The 14,455-nt window shown below is 34.5% G+C and overlaps 1 protein-coding gene and 1 pseudogene across 5 annotated transcripts in view; one reads left to right on the top strand and one right to left on the bottom strand.

The window, feature by feature from the left end:
• LOC137201792 (uncharacterized) overlaps positions 1-14,455 on the bottom strand; it is a 164,738-nt gene that overhangs the window by 6,505 nt on the left and 143,778 nt on the right. The window lies entirely within an intron of this gene.
• LOC137201791 (large ribosomal subunit protein eL22 pseudogene) lies at positions 4,697-5,145 on the top strand (annotated as a pseudogene).

Here is a 14,455-nt window from a genome sequence, read left to right as displayed (position 1 = left end):
AGAGTTACAGTCTCAATCAGTTTTTAAAATTAATTACAAATTAATAAAATTCATGTTCTGGTATAAATTAAATTGTGTTTTGAATCATTTACTTTTAAAAATTTTGTTTTAATTTTACTCAAAGAGAAAAAATATACTCCTGAGTTTGATTAGAGAGAAAAGTGGTCACATTTCAGGAACTAGGTAATATATGATCGTTATATACAATGCCAGCACCCAGGAAGAGACTGCCTATCATAAGCTGTTTTTTCTCAAAATAACAGCTTAATGGAAATATAGTTTACTTACCATACATTTACCACTTTAAAGTGTGCAATGTTTAGCATTAGTGGTTAAGTGTTCATTGTTTGGTGTATTCACAGAATTCTGCAATCATCACCACTATCTCATTTTGGAATATTTGCATCACCCCAGGAAGAAATCCTTTAGCAATCTCTCCCCTGTCCTTCCTCTTCTTAACTCTTATTAAACTCATAAGTTTTTCAAAATTGAAAAAAGTCACATTGAATCCTAACCTGAGGCCCCATTTTTTGTTTGTTTGTTTTTAAGCTGTGAGAGACTTATTTGTTTGAAGTTTATGATAATTTTGTGTTTAAGAGATTTACAATGCCAAATTACTGAGTGTTTGATAGTAATGTTAATTTAAATGTGTTACACTAGATATAACAAAATTCAGATTTTTCCTTATGTAGTATGTTTAAGATGGGTTGCTTGTATATTTTAACCCCTTAACATGACTCTGCATTGAATTTCTATGGTAACAGCATTTCTGCAAAAACATAAAAACATTCAGAGGCTGTGCCCTCTCTCCTTTTCCTGCTGCCTTTCAAATCAGGAGAACATGTCTCTCCAGAAGTCACTGGAATGCCCTACATACATTTATTATTATTGCTATTTCCATCCCCCAAATTAATATCAAAACTACCATGATAGATTTGTAAAGAAACCATTTAGGACTACTCATGAGAAAGAAAATTATCTTGGATAATGACAGAAAAGAAAAAAAAATACAGTTAGAAGATAGGAAGTCAAATTCAAACTGTTTGGTCTAATCCTGAATGTATCATTTTCATTATATAGTCAACTACTGCTGTGCCCCCTTGACTTTATGGCTTAATGATATGATTATGGCCAGTTGATGATGAGTAGCTCTGGTCATAGGATCACCCGAAATCCTAGTCATGTTTAAATAGAACATAGTGGTATGTGAGAAGCTCTTACTCAAACTAAGAGTAATTTACTCTCACAGCAACCAAGACTTTGTCCCCCAACTTCAATTAGGCTATGATGTTTTATCATAATATTTCATTCCTCTCAGATTTCCTATCTTTGGCTATAGGACCAGATGGTTTCACTGGTGAATTCTACCAAATATTATAAGAAGTCATACCATTCCCTCTCAAACTTCTCCAAAACATAGATGAGGAAAGAACATTTTGAAATTCATCTTACAAGGCCATCATTACCTGATACAAAAGCCAGACAAGGATATACAAAAAAATTAAATTACGGGTCAATATATGTGATGAACATAAATGCAAAATTACCCAATAAAATATTAGTAAATCAAATTCAACAGTACATTAAAAGGATCACACACCATGATCAAGTGGGCTTTGCTTCTGGGATGCAAGGATGGGTCAACACTTGCAAATTAATCAATGTGATTCACCACATTACAAAATAAAGGATAAAATCCTGTGATTATCTTAATAGATGCAGAAAAAGCATTTGACAAATTCAACATCTTTTCCTAATAAAAAACTCTTAACAAAGTGGATATAGAAGAAATTTATCTCAACATAATAAAGGCCCTATATAACAAGCCCACAGCTAACATCATAATCAGTGATGAAAAGCTGAAAGCTATTGCTCTAAGATCAGGAACATGACAAGAATGCCTGTTCTCACTATTATTTAACACAGTACTGGCAGTCCTAGTCAGAGCAATTAGTCAAGAAAAAGAAATAAAAAGCATTCAAATCAGAAAATAATAATTTAAATTGTCTCTGCAGATGATATGATATAATATTTATAATAGACTTCACCAAAAGACTGTTATAACTAATAAACAGTTTCAGTAAAGTTGCAAGATACAAAATCAATATACAAAGGTCAGTTGTGTTTCTATACACTAATAATACCTATCAGAAAGAGAAATTAAGAAAATGATCTCATTTACAATTGCATTAAAAAGAATAAAATACTTGGTAATAAGTTTGATCAAGGAGGTGAAGGATTTGTACACTCAAGAATTGTTCCAGATTGAATGTTGAGCATCTTTTCATGTACCTGTTGGCCACTTGAGTGTCTTCTTAGGAAAATGTCTACTTAGTTCTTCTACCCATTTTTTAGTTGGATTATTTTGTATTGAGTTGTATGAGTTCCTTATATATTTTGGACATTAACCCTTTACTCTGTATATGGTTTGCAAAAATTTTCTCCCATTCTGTAGGTAGCCTTTTCATTTTGTTGATTGTTTCTTTAGCTGTGAAGAAGCTTTTTAGTTTGATATAGTCCCACTTGTTGATTTCTGCTTTTGTTGCTTGTGTTTTTGGTGTCAAATCCAAAAAATCATTGCCAAGATCAATGTTAAGGAGCTTTCCCTACATGCTTTCTTCCAGACGTTTTATAGTATCAGGTCATATGTTGAAGTGTTTAATCCATTTTGAGTTAATTTTTATGAGGAGTATAAGATAGAGGTACAATTTCATTTTTCTCCATGTGGTTATCCAGTTTTCCAGACACCATTTGTCGAAGAGAGTATTCTTTTCCCAGCAAAATAAGGTATCAAAGAGGTATCAGCACGTCTGTCATTATTGCAACTTTACTCAGAATAACCAAGATATGAAAAAACTGAAGTGTCCATCAATGGATGAATAAATAAGATGTAAAATATATATGTATGTATATATATTTATATTTATATTATATTATAATTAATATTATAATATATATATATATAATTCAGCCATGAAAAAAATGAAATTCTGCCATTTACAACAACATGGATGGACCCTGATTTATTATGCTAAATGAGCTAAGTCAGACAGAGGAAGATTAAATGCTGTATGATATTACTTATTTGTGGATTCTAACAAAGATAAACTTGTAAAAACAGAGAGTAGAATAGTGATTACCAGGGGCTGAAGGTTGGGGGATTGGGGAGATGTTATTTAAGGATACCAACTTAAAACTAGTAGATAAATAAATCCTGAAGTTCTAATGTAGAGCATAGTAATAATAGTCACCAATACTGTATCATGAACTTCAAATTTACCAAGAGACTAGATCTTCATTGTTCTCATCACAAAGAAAGAAGTGATAATTATATGACACATTAAAGGTATTAGGTAACACTGTGGTGGTAATCATATTGCAATATATAAATGCATCAAATCAACACATTGTACACCTTAAAATTACACAGTGTTATATGTCAATAGTATCTCAATTTAAAAAAGAAAAAAAAGTAATTGGTTGAATAATTTAGTTATCAGAATTGATGTATGTGTAACTTTACCACCTCAACGTGAAGCCCTGATTTCTGTCTAGTCTAAGCTTCAGAATTCAGTTTTACAGTTGTAAATTAGAAATGAGGATTTTGAAAAGTCCTACACATAAATCCATGTAGATACATATAGCACGTGCACACACACATCATACTTTGTATATTTATTTTGAATAGAAAATGGAATAAGCAGGTGAGTAGTTTCAAAGTTGAAGATTTATTCATTTTTGGAAATTTTTAGGTAATTTTAGTCAGTTTGATATAAATATCAATATACTATATGTTGGCTGCCATTGGTCTAAAAATCTACCAGATCTTCCAGCTCCATGCTACTAATAATATCTACTACTGTTGTGAGCTGAATTGTGTCCCCCCAAAAGATATATTGAAGTCCTGAACCCAGGCACCTGTGAATGTGACCTTATTTGGAAACGGGGTCTCTGTGATTTAACCAATTTAAGGTAAGGTCATATTGGATTGAGGTGGGCCCTAAGTCCAATGACTAGTGGCCTTATAAGGAGAAAGAGACACAGAGAGGTAGACACGCAGGGTAAAGGGCCATATGATGGTGGAGACAGAGATTGGAGGGATGAAACTTCGAGTCAAGGCGCGCCAAGTATTTGCCAATGATCATCAGAAGTTAGGGAGAGGCAATGAAGGATTCTTCCCAAGAGTCTCCAGAGGGAGCCTGGCACTGCTGACACATCAATTCCAGACTTCTAGCCACCAGAACTGTGAGAAAATAAATTTCTGTTGCTTTAAGTCATATACTTGTAGTATTTTGCTATAGCAGCACTAGGATATTAATACACATACTATATACAGTAGTAGATAGTAGATTGGCCAGTGATATTCCAACTGGGTAAACATTTCTTTGACATGTTCTTACACAGATGGGCCTTCACCATACCTTAATGACTTGCAATTTATAATTTTGCTTCTGTGACAGACCCATGATATGAACTTTGGAACAACAACAACAAACAAAAAGTACTGGGTGAAAGAACAGTATTGTTTCTTCTGAGAGACAATTAGAAATTGGTTTCAGACAGGCTGGAAGTAGAGAATGCAAATTTTCTGTTAAAAATCAGTGGAATAAAAGCATTTTATTTCAATCTCATCTTTTCGACCCCTGGCAAATGCCTAAAAGAACAAAAGAATAGTAGAGCTTTTCTGCCTCCACTGTGGCGATGGCGCCAGTGAAAAAGCTTGTGGTGAAGGGGGGCAAAAAAAAGAAGCAGGTCCTGAAGTTTACTCTTGACTGTACCCATCCTGTAGAAGATGGAATCATGGATGCGGCCAATTTTGAGCAGTTTCTTCAGGAAAGAATCAAAGTGAATGGAAAAGCTGGGAATCTCGGAGGAGGTGTTGTAACAATCGAAAGAAGCAAAAGCAAGATCACTGTAACTTCCGAGGTGCCTTTTTCCAAAAGGTATTTGAAATATCTCACCAAAAAATATTTGAAGAAGAATAATCTCCGTGATTGGTTACGCGTAGTTGTTAACAGCAAAGAAAGTTACGAATTACGTTACTTCCAGATTAATCAAGATGAAGAAGAGGAGGAAGATGAGGATTGAAACTCAGTTATCTGGAGTATTTTGTATGAATTCTTAAATAAAATTTAGGAAACAAAATGGTGGCTTTCCTTGTATCTCTGCAGTGCGGATTGAACAGAAAATTGGAAATCATAGTAAAAGGGCTTCACTTGGGCTGCCACTCACTTACTTGTAATTAAACTTTTTTTCTGCTTGAAAATTTCAATTCTTTTGGTAGAAATACCAAAATGTGTAAGTCTCCTTCAAGGGAACTGACTACTGTTTGTCATTGAACAGGTGGATGAGGGCGTGGAGATGTGAGTTCAGTTAGTTACTATTTTACACAAAAAGGGGTGGGTCAGTTTCATGTGGTACTTTTCTCAAAGATTGAGGAATACAAATGTGGGAACTCCTGATTCACTGAAAGCAGATCCAGTGACTTGTTTCTGAGGTTCTTTTTTTGGGAAAGTGGCAGTGTCGATAAAATGCAGGCTTCTGGGGCATTTGTCTTCATTTTCTGATTACAAATTACTCTTGATGGACACAGTTATTACTATGTATGTTAATCCTTTTTCTTCCGGTAGAAATAAAATGTCCTTTTGCTTCGCATATTCTACTACACCTCTGGAAAGGGTCTGGAGAGCGACTGTAAAAGTCACAGGTGTTCAATTAAGGAAAGGTCTACAAAATACGAATTTGTAAATAAACATTGTTTCTACAAGTCCTTGCACCAAACTGTCACTTTGAACCCCACCAGAGGGAGCTGGAGATGAGGAATAGTGGAGCTTCCAAAGGTGGGTGTCGGTGAGGTTGCCTGGGGTCAGGCTCAGAATCCCAGAGTTCTGGAGTCTTACCCCGGGGGCAGGTGTGGAAGAGAGGGGCCTGGGAGACAGCTCAGGCTGAAGAGGAGTCTTGAGATGCCCAGGGAGTAGTCCCTTTCACACCATTTAGGCCACGGCTGGGCTTAAAAGTCATTCTACAAACACGTTAAGCAGGGCCAAACTGAAAGGGCTTCCCACGATATTGGGGGTTCTGCTGTACGTGTACAGGCTAGAGATCTGTGAAAGGTCATTAATGAGATCATAAAGATGTGATTGTTGCTGACAATATCAAGAGTGACTTTGAGAAGAGATCCTGATGCCTTATGGTGCCCTCTAAAATTTAAATTTTACAGGAATGTCTGCATTGATTTAAGGTTACGTTGTATCAAATTCATGTCTTTCAAGAGCTTGCCTAGGGTGCCTTTCCACACCTGAAATTCTTGTGATCTTGCTAGTTGCATAGCTGGAAATTAAATGTTTTGAGTCATACCTTGGCTCCAATTTAACATTTGGTGCTCCTTGGCTTGAATTTAACATGTTGAGGCTTTGTAATTTCATTTGTGGTAAAGGCTCTAGCATTTTCTATTTCTATGCAAATTTCTTGAAGCAGAATTGTTTGCATGTTTCTCTGCCCTAGAGAAGGCATTGTTTCTTTCAAAGTTAACTGAGGCATCAGTTGCTCTTTGGTGCTGTCCATTACCATGATTATTAACTTTGTTAGCAAGTTTGTGACTTGGGTTTGCAAATTTTACTTGTTTGTTGCATTGATGTTCCCTTGTAGTAATTCTTAGTTTGGTTGTAAAAAAATTAGCCCTGGGCTGAAATTAGCATATAAGTTTTTTTTTTAAAACTATTTCCAGAATCTAAAACTTGTAATAAAATTGAAACTTTTTGGTTTTTCTATGCCTTTTGAACTCTTGTATTTTGACTTTTGATCACATTTTATATTAAAGTGGCTAACGCATGGCTACTATTATTGTACAAAGCTTTTTTTTTTTTTTTAAAGGATTGGCATGCTAATCTGTTTAGCAACAATAAATTGGTTGTTTGTCCTCACTGATGAATTGCTGTACCAACAATGACCTTGGACTTCATTAAAAAAAAAAAAAAGAATAGTAGAAAATTCAAGATTTAATATAATAGAAAAAAAACCTTCAATATACAAATAGAATTATACTAGCCAAAAAATGTGAAATATTAACCTAAACAAGAGTGCATGATATTTATTTTCACAAACTTCCTCAGTCTCCAAGATATTTGTACATTTCCAAAAAAATATTAAGTATCTTATTCTGCAGAACCTCTACAAAATGACAGTTAAGACATCAAGAGTTATAGGAAGGCTCTGGGTACTGTGGAATATATCCTGTTGGGACCCAGATATTTGCGACAGAAAAGCAGATACCTGGCAAATAAAAAACAAATAAATAATAAAAATAAATAAAACCATCTGTACACTTTCTTTCCTAGCCTGAAAGTTACTTCACTGAGAGCTGAATAGAGGAGAGAAGGAAAAGCATTGCCATAGACTAAATGTTAGTGCCCCCATTCATATGTTAAAACTTAATTTACAGTGGGATGTCATTTGGAGGTGGGGCCTTTGGTTGGTGATCAGGTCATAAGGGCAGATCCCTCATGAATGAATGACACCAAACCTGCTGGCACCTGATCTTGAATTTCCCAGCCTCCAGAAGGGTGAGAAATAAGTTTCTGTTGTTTATAAGTCACCCAGTCTACGGTAATTTGTTATAGCTGCCTGAATGGGCTAAGACAGGAATAGAGGAGGCAATCCATGATTTTATAAGTTGAGGGGTGCTCTGGATACTCTAGCTTTCAATATGATGGGCTCTCAATATTACACTTTCCTTTCTGCACTTTCTTCTGTACTTTTGAGGGATAAACATGCAAGCCACATATTTCAGACAACCTAGCTTTCTGAATTTCTCTTGGTTTCTGCCAATTGGAGGCACTAGATGGAATTTAGAAGGAAGAAAGAAGAAACAGAATATTACTTTGCTATTTCAGTTTCTTTCAGCACCTAGGGGCTGTGACAGTAGCAGGACCATAACGACAAAAGAAGGCATCTTGCTCGTGGTCTTCTTGGCATGGAACCTCCATTCTAGGAGAAGAGCATGCAGGGGTGGAAGGCAAAGAAAGGCAGACCAGCTCTACAATATACAAAAATTTATTGAATTAAATGCTCGCGAAATGGGTGAATTTTATAATATTTAACCTATGTTTTATAAAGCCATTTTTTTAAAGGTGATTTTAGGCAGCAGTGAATGTCAGCAACTTTGAGAGTAATTTAGCAGCAATGGTAGAGTGGGCTCCTGGTTTTTGCTTAATAGCAAAATACATTTCTAACAGTAGCAGACACAGACAGAGAGCTTACCCCTCATACTGTCAGCAGCTCTGGGGCGAAAATGGTCACATGAGCTGTAGTCTAAGGCAGTGACAGTTTCTTGATCTATGAAGAACAACCCTCCTCTTCCCTGAACGCCTTTAGCCATTCTATCACTCTAGTCACCCATGATCAGCTATAAATTTCCCCATCCTTAAATACTGAATGGTTTTCACATCTGCCAAATGTACGCTGAATACCAAAGAAGATTTTTCTGTCACCCAAGCAATTTGTTGAGCAAGAGTTTGGAGTCAACACCTCTGAATCCACGCCCCAGATAGTCCCAGTTACCATAGTTGTCAACATCTCTGGCAAGCAGCAAAAATAATTCAAAGATGGATCATACTTAGAAAGGAAATGATATGTGCTCTATGCGCAAAACATTTTTCTTTAAATCAGTAAACGGTCATTTCTGATAAAAAGATGGTTACAGTAAAACAAAGGAATGAAAGAAATGCCTCTCATTATTCTCACAGAATTTATAGATAATATCATCTTTATAAGTAATAAGTGAAATTTGAACAATGAGAAAAAAGTATTCCAAAGAGACTTTATAGGATGTCCAAAGAATATAGAATTGAGTTGCAAAATGTCACAATATGACAAAAAATGAAAAGCCAGTGTAGAGAATAATGCCCGTTATAGGTGGAAAAAGTTAGATGTTTATAAGTAGTTATGAGGGTGACTCAGAGAGAAAGAAAGAGAGGGAGGGAGGGAGGCGGAGCAGGGAGAGAGAAAGGGGAATGTAAACATGATCACAGAAGGAACGCTAGACTTTAAAAAGGTATATCTAACATGTATTATTGATATTTTTAAGAAGAACTAAGCAAATGAAAATATAGAAAGAGTCTAAAGTATAATTTTTTCAACATTTTTTCTGAAATAAAAACAAGTTGAATGTGTAGACTGAAGGGGCTCATAGATTTCCAAGAAATAATGAAACCTAACATTCATACCTACCATTCCAAATCAAAGCATATTCTGGTAAGGATGTTAAAATTCAGGTACAAAGAAAGAATCCTAGGAGTAGGAGGGGAAAAAATCATGCCCCCTACTAGTGTGAAATATCAAGATGGATTCGACATCTTCACAGTAATATTCATGCAAGGAGACAGTTTGATCAGTATCTAAAATATACTGAGAGGAAGAATACGTGATGCAAGAATTTTATAATCAGCCAAGTAATCCTTTGATTTTAGAGAAAACTTTTGAGTAAAAAGGAAAAGGGTGCACGAAGTTATGCCATTTATGAATAACAAGGTCTGAAACTCCTAGGGGACAAGGTTAGGCAGTGATAAAGAAAGAAAAGGGAGAAAATGGAGCTGAAATCAACTGATTAGGTGATGAGAACTAAAGGATATTTTTTATCCTTGACAGAGTAGACACCCATGCCAACCCACCCCCACTCCTGCCCAAATATGTTAAGATTAATTTTTATTTAATGAAAGTGACAGAAGCGTGAGATGGTCACATGATCAGAGCAAAGGTAGCGGGAATATTCAGCCAGCCTCCTTTGGGTTGCAGAGTCTGTTAATTTTGACTCTGTTCCCATGTGAGGACTCTTGTCAATACGCAAAGCTCATTTTTTCTAAGCTCAAAGCTTTTTCAGAATCAAGTCACCTAACACCATTCAGAAAGAACTTTAAGCAGCATCTATGTCCTTCCTGTGAAATATTTATGAGCAACTTGGATTCTGACTTTCCTGTCAAACCCACCAAAGCCTAGTCTACATTCTCTTTTAAGGACATGATGGATGTTGGAAGTGGAAATCCTGTTTATCCCCAGCCCACATCTATCTTTCTATTTTTTTCTATTTCTATAGATGATAGATAGAGAATAGAGATACAGTTAATTTCTCACCGAGCTTATTAAAAAATCTATGTTCTTACAAGCTGTTACTTATATTATTTCATTTGATTTCCCCAATACTGTTAATAGTTGGCATCATAATTCCCATTTTACAGCATAGAAATTTCAATTCCATTAGGTTAAATCAATTTGTTCTAAATTACACAGAAATTCAGTTTTGTGTCTGGTATTAGAAGAATCTCTTTGTACTTCCCCACCACCCCTTACTGTAGTTGTAAAATTCACCTATTGGCAATCACATATGATAAATGATCATATGATTCCAGAGAATAAATTACAAGTGTTAAACTTAAAAATAATGGCTTGTTAGTTCCCTATCCCCACATCTTTAATGACAGAAATCACAGATCTTGTTCATGAGGATCACAGTTTTTGAAGTAAAATACTGGATTTTTATTTCTATTGCTATGACGGTATTATTATAGTAATACCAAAACAAGAAAAAGACAATACACAAAAAGAAGACTACACACCAATTTCCATCATAAAATAAATGTAGAAATCCTTAGCAAAATATTAATAAATAGAATTAGCAATATATAAAAATAATTATACACCATTACCAATTGATATTCATTCTCAGCATGTAAAGCCAGTTCAATATTCAAGAATTATCAACGTAATTGACCCAATCCTAAAGAAAAAAAAATTGCATGGTCATATAATTCAATGCAGAAAAAGGGTTTGACAAATTTCACAACCATTCATGTTGTAAAAACAACAAACGAACAAAAAGCTCTCAGAAAAATAGGAATAGAGAATAACTTCTTCCACTTGATAAACAGCATCTCTGGAAATCAAAAACAAAAAGAAAACCAAAACCAAAAATCCCAAAGTTAACATTATACTTAATGATGAAAGACTGAATTATTTCCCTCCTCAAGATCAGGAACAAGGCAAGGATATTCACTCTCACCGCACTCATTTAACATAGTATGAGGTGTTCTAGCAAGTTCAGTAAGGCAAGAAAAATAATTAAAAGACAGATATGTAGGTAAGAAAGAAATAAACTTGTCTCTATTCGCAGATGATATGATTGTATACAAACTGAAGTCTAGGAATACACATATACTCAAAAAAATACCCTTTTAGAATTAATAAGTTAAGCAAGGATACAGGATATAAAACAAACATAAAATATTAATTGTAAACCTATTTGCTAGGAATTAACTATGGGCAGTGAGATTTTTATAATCACTCAAAAATGAAATATAGAAATATATCCAATCCAATCCAATCCAATCAAATATTTACAAGACTTGTCATCAAAAGACTATAAAATGCTCATGAAAAAAATCAAAGAGGTTCTAAATAAATGGAAGACATTCAGTGTTTATAGATTGGAAGCTTCAGCTTGGTAACCGTTAGTTTTGCAAGGGCCATCATGACAAAATATCAAAGGCTGGGTAGCATAAATGAAATAAATATATTTTCTCACAATCCTGGAGGCTTATTAAAGTCAACGATCAAGATGTCAGCAGGGTTTTATTTTGCCTAAGGCTTCTCTTCTCTGCTCCTAAATGGCCATCTCTTCTCTGTACCTTCAGAGTCTTCCTCTATGTGTGTCTGTCCTAATTGCAAATCAGGTTAGATTAGAGCCCATCTTAATTACCTCATTTTAATTTAAATACCTCTTTAAAGACCATATCCCAAATATAGTCACATTATCATATTGTTAAGTCTGGGGTGTTAAGACTTCTACACATAAATTTTGGGGAGAGTCAATTTAGCTCATAACAGTAAGGATTTCAATTATGCCAAAACTGATATATAATTTTAAAACTATTCTCATCAAGACATCAGCAAGAATTTTTGTATAGACCAGATTATTTAAAAATATATATGGAAAAGAACAAAGGAACTAGAAGAAGAAAAAGAATTTGGAAAATGAAGAATATAGTAGAAGAAGCCAGTCTACCCAATTTTAAGCCTTATTTTTTTTCTTTATCTTTTTTTTATTACTGCTTTATTTATTTATTTATTTATTTTGGAGTATAGTCACTTTACAATATTTTGTTAGTTTCTACTGTACAGCAAAGTGAATCAGCTATACGTATACATATATCCTCTCTTTTTTGGATTTCCTTCCCATTTAGGTCACCACAGAGCACTGAGTAGAGTTCCCTGTGCTATACAGTAGGTTCTCATTAGTTATCCATTTTATACGTAGTATCAATAGTGTATATATGTCAATTCCAATCTCCCAATTCATCCTTATACTATCTTTAGTAATCAAGACTGTGTGGTGTGAGTGGAGGAATAGACACATAGGGCAATAGAAGAGAACAGAAAATTCAGAAATAAACTCACAAATATGCCCAAATGATTTTTGACAAAAGTGAAAGGAAGAATTCAATGGAGAAAAGATAGCCTTTTAAACCAATGGTACTAGAGCAATCTGATAGGTTAAAAAAAACGGGGCCTTGACTGGGCTTCCCTGGTGGCGCAGTGGTTGAGAGTCCGCCTGCTGATGCAGGGGACAAGGGTTCGTGCTCCGGTCCGGGAGGATCCCACATGCCGCGGAGCGGCTGGGCCCGTGCGCCATGGCTGCTGAGCCTGAGCGTCCGGAGCCTGTGCTCCGCAACGGGAGAGGCCGCAACAGTGAGAGGCCCGCACACCGTAAAAAAAAAAAAACAAAAAAACTGGGCCTTGACTTGTCACACATCTTACATAAAAATTAATATTCTGGTTGTGATATTGTACTATAATCTAAGATGTCGCCATTGAGAGAAACTGGGAAATGAGTACATGAGACCCCTCTGCAGTATTTCTTATTACTGCTAATGAACCTACAATTACTTCAAAATGAAACTTTTTAAAACATTTAAATAAAACATTTAAATCCTAAATAAGACCAATAGTCTGAATGTTGATTCATAGTAAAGCCTTTGTCAGTTTGGTGCTTGTGCTATCAACAGCAAGGCAGATTGCTATGATCAGGTGAAAAAAAGAGATTACTGTGTGTAGCCTCTCATCCTATAATACCCCACTTGAGTACAGACCTAAATAGAAGACAGTCCTATTTACCAATCAGCTGGGGGAACACATACTGTCTATATATATGTATATATTTCATTTTTAGGAGATTAAAGAAATTCCTAAGCTTAAAATCAACACTATAGTGCTTAGGACTCAGAAATGTTATCTGCTAACTTCACAGTTTATGAAGATCTTTCATTATGAGCTTAAGGGAAGAAAATAAACTAATATGTAAATTAAGCAAAAGAAAGTTATAATAAAAGAAAAACAAAGAGAAAACCCAACAGAGAAGGCAATAAAATTCCAGTGGAGATCATTACAGGTACTTTTAAGAAATAAAGGTAGTAGAACATAATGATAAGCATGATTTAGAACTGAAAAATGTTGAGAATAAAAGCAGTACATGCAATTTTTAAATGGCCAGTATAACCTCCAAAAATGACAGAAACTGAGAATGGAAATTATTTTCCAAATATAATTTTAAATGATTTTTTACCAACTGAGGAAATTCTTTCAGCCTAACATTCTCCCTCAAGGGGCATTTGGATTTGAACTCCTAAAGATGGGAAGATAATTGGTATTTTATTGCTCAATATGTTTGCAACCATAATGATGAAAATATTGTTTATTTACTTTCAATTCTGAGTCGATCTTCAGGCCACGGAAAGAAGATGCTATGTTTAAGCATGGAATGAAAATCCAAGAGCTATGATAAAAATGTAACTTACACAAAGCAGATTGTGAAGAAAATTGGGTAGAGAAACAAGGGTATTAAAATTGTCATATAAAGTATGAAAACTGAATTAAAGGACTATAGAAAAATGATTGAGTTTAATTACATTGTTTATACTAAAGATAATTGACAGAAAAACCAAAACAATAACATAATTGACTAAAACAGTTGGAGAAGAGGACCTGAGTGAGTTAAATATTTATATTTGATATTGGGGGAATAATAAATGTTATCTGATATTAATAAATTCAGAAAATATATATTGTTTGAGAAGGGAAATAACCAAAATATAAGCAATTGTGAAGAACTTGTCTGGAGAGTAGACTTAGAAGTGAAGAAGTGATCTGACTCTGTTGTTATTTAATATAAAACATTCTTTAACATGTGATTTTTTTAATGAGCATATATTACTTGATAAAACCAAATACTTTAAAACTACAACCCTACTTACTTATAGGTGATAGTGATTTATATGATAGGAAGGTGCTTATCGTTGAATTGATATGAAAAAATTTAGAATAGAAGCAATTACCAAACTAGAATCATGCATGTAAACATTTTTTCTAGCATTTTTTATGTGTTAAAATGTGTTATTTTTCTTTGCTT

The sequence above is a fragment of the Pseudorca crassidens genome, chromosome 11 (assembly GCF_039906515.1).
Source record: "Pseudorca crassidens isolate mPseCra1 chromosome 11, mPseCra1.hap1, whole genome shotgun sequence".
NCBI lineage: Eukaryota > Metazoa > Chordata > Mammalia > Artiodactyla > Delphinidae > Pseudorca > Pseudorca crassidens.
The sequence above is the reverse complement of the archived record's forward strand: the minus strand, read 5'-3'. Positions and strand labels throughout refer to the sequence as shown.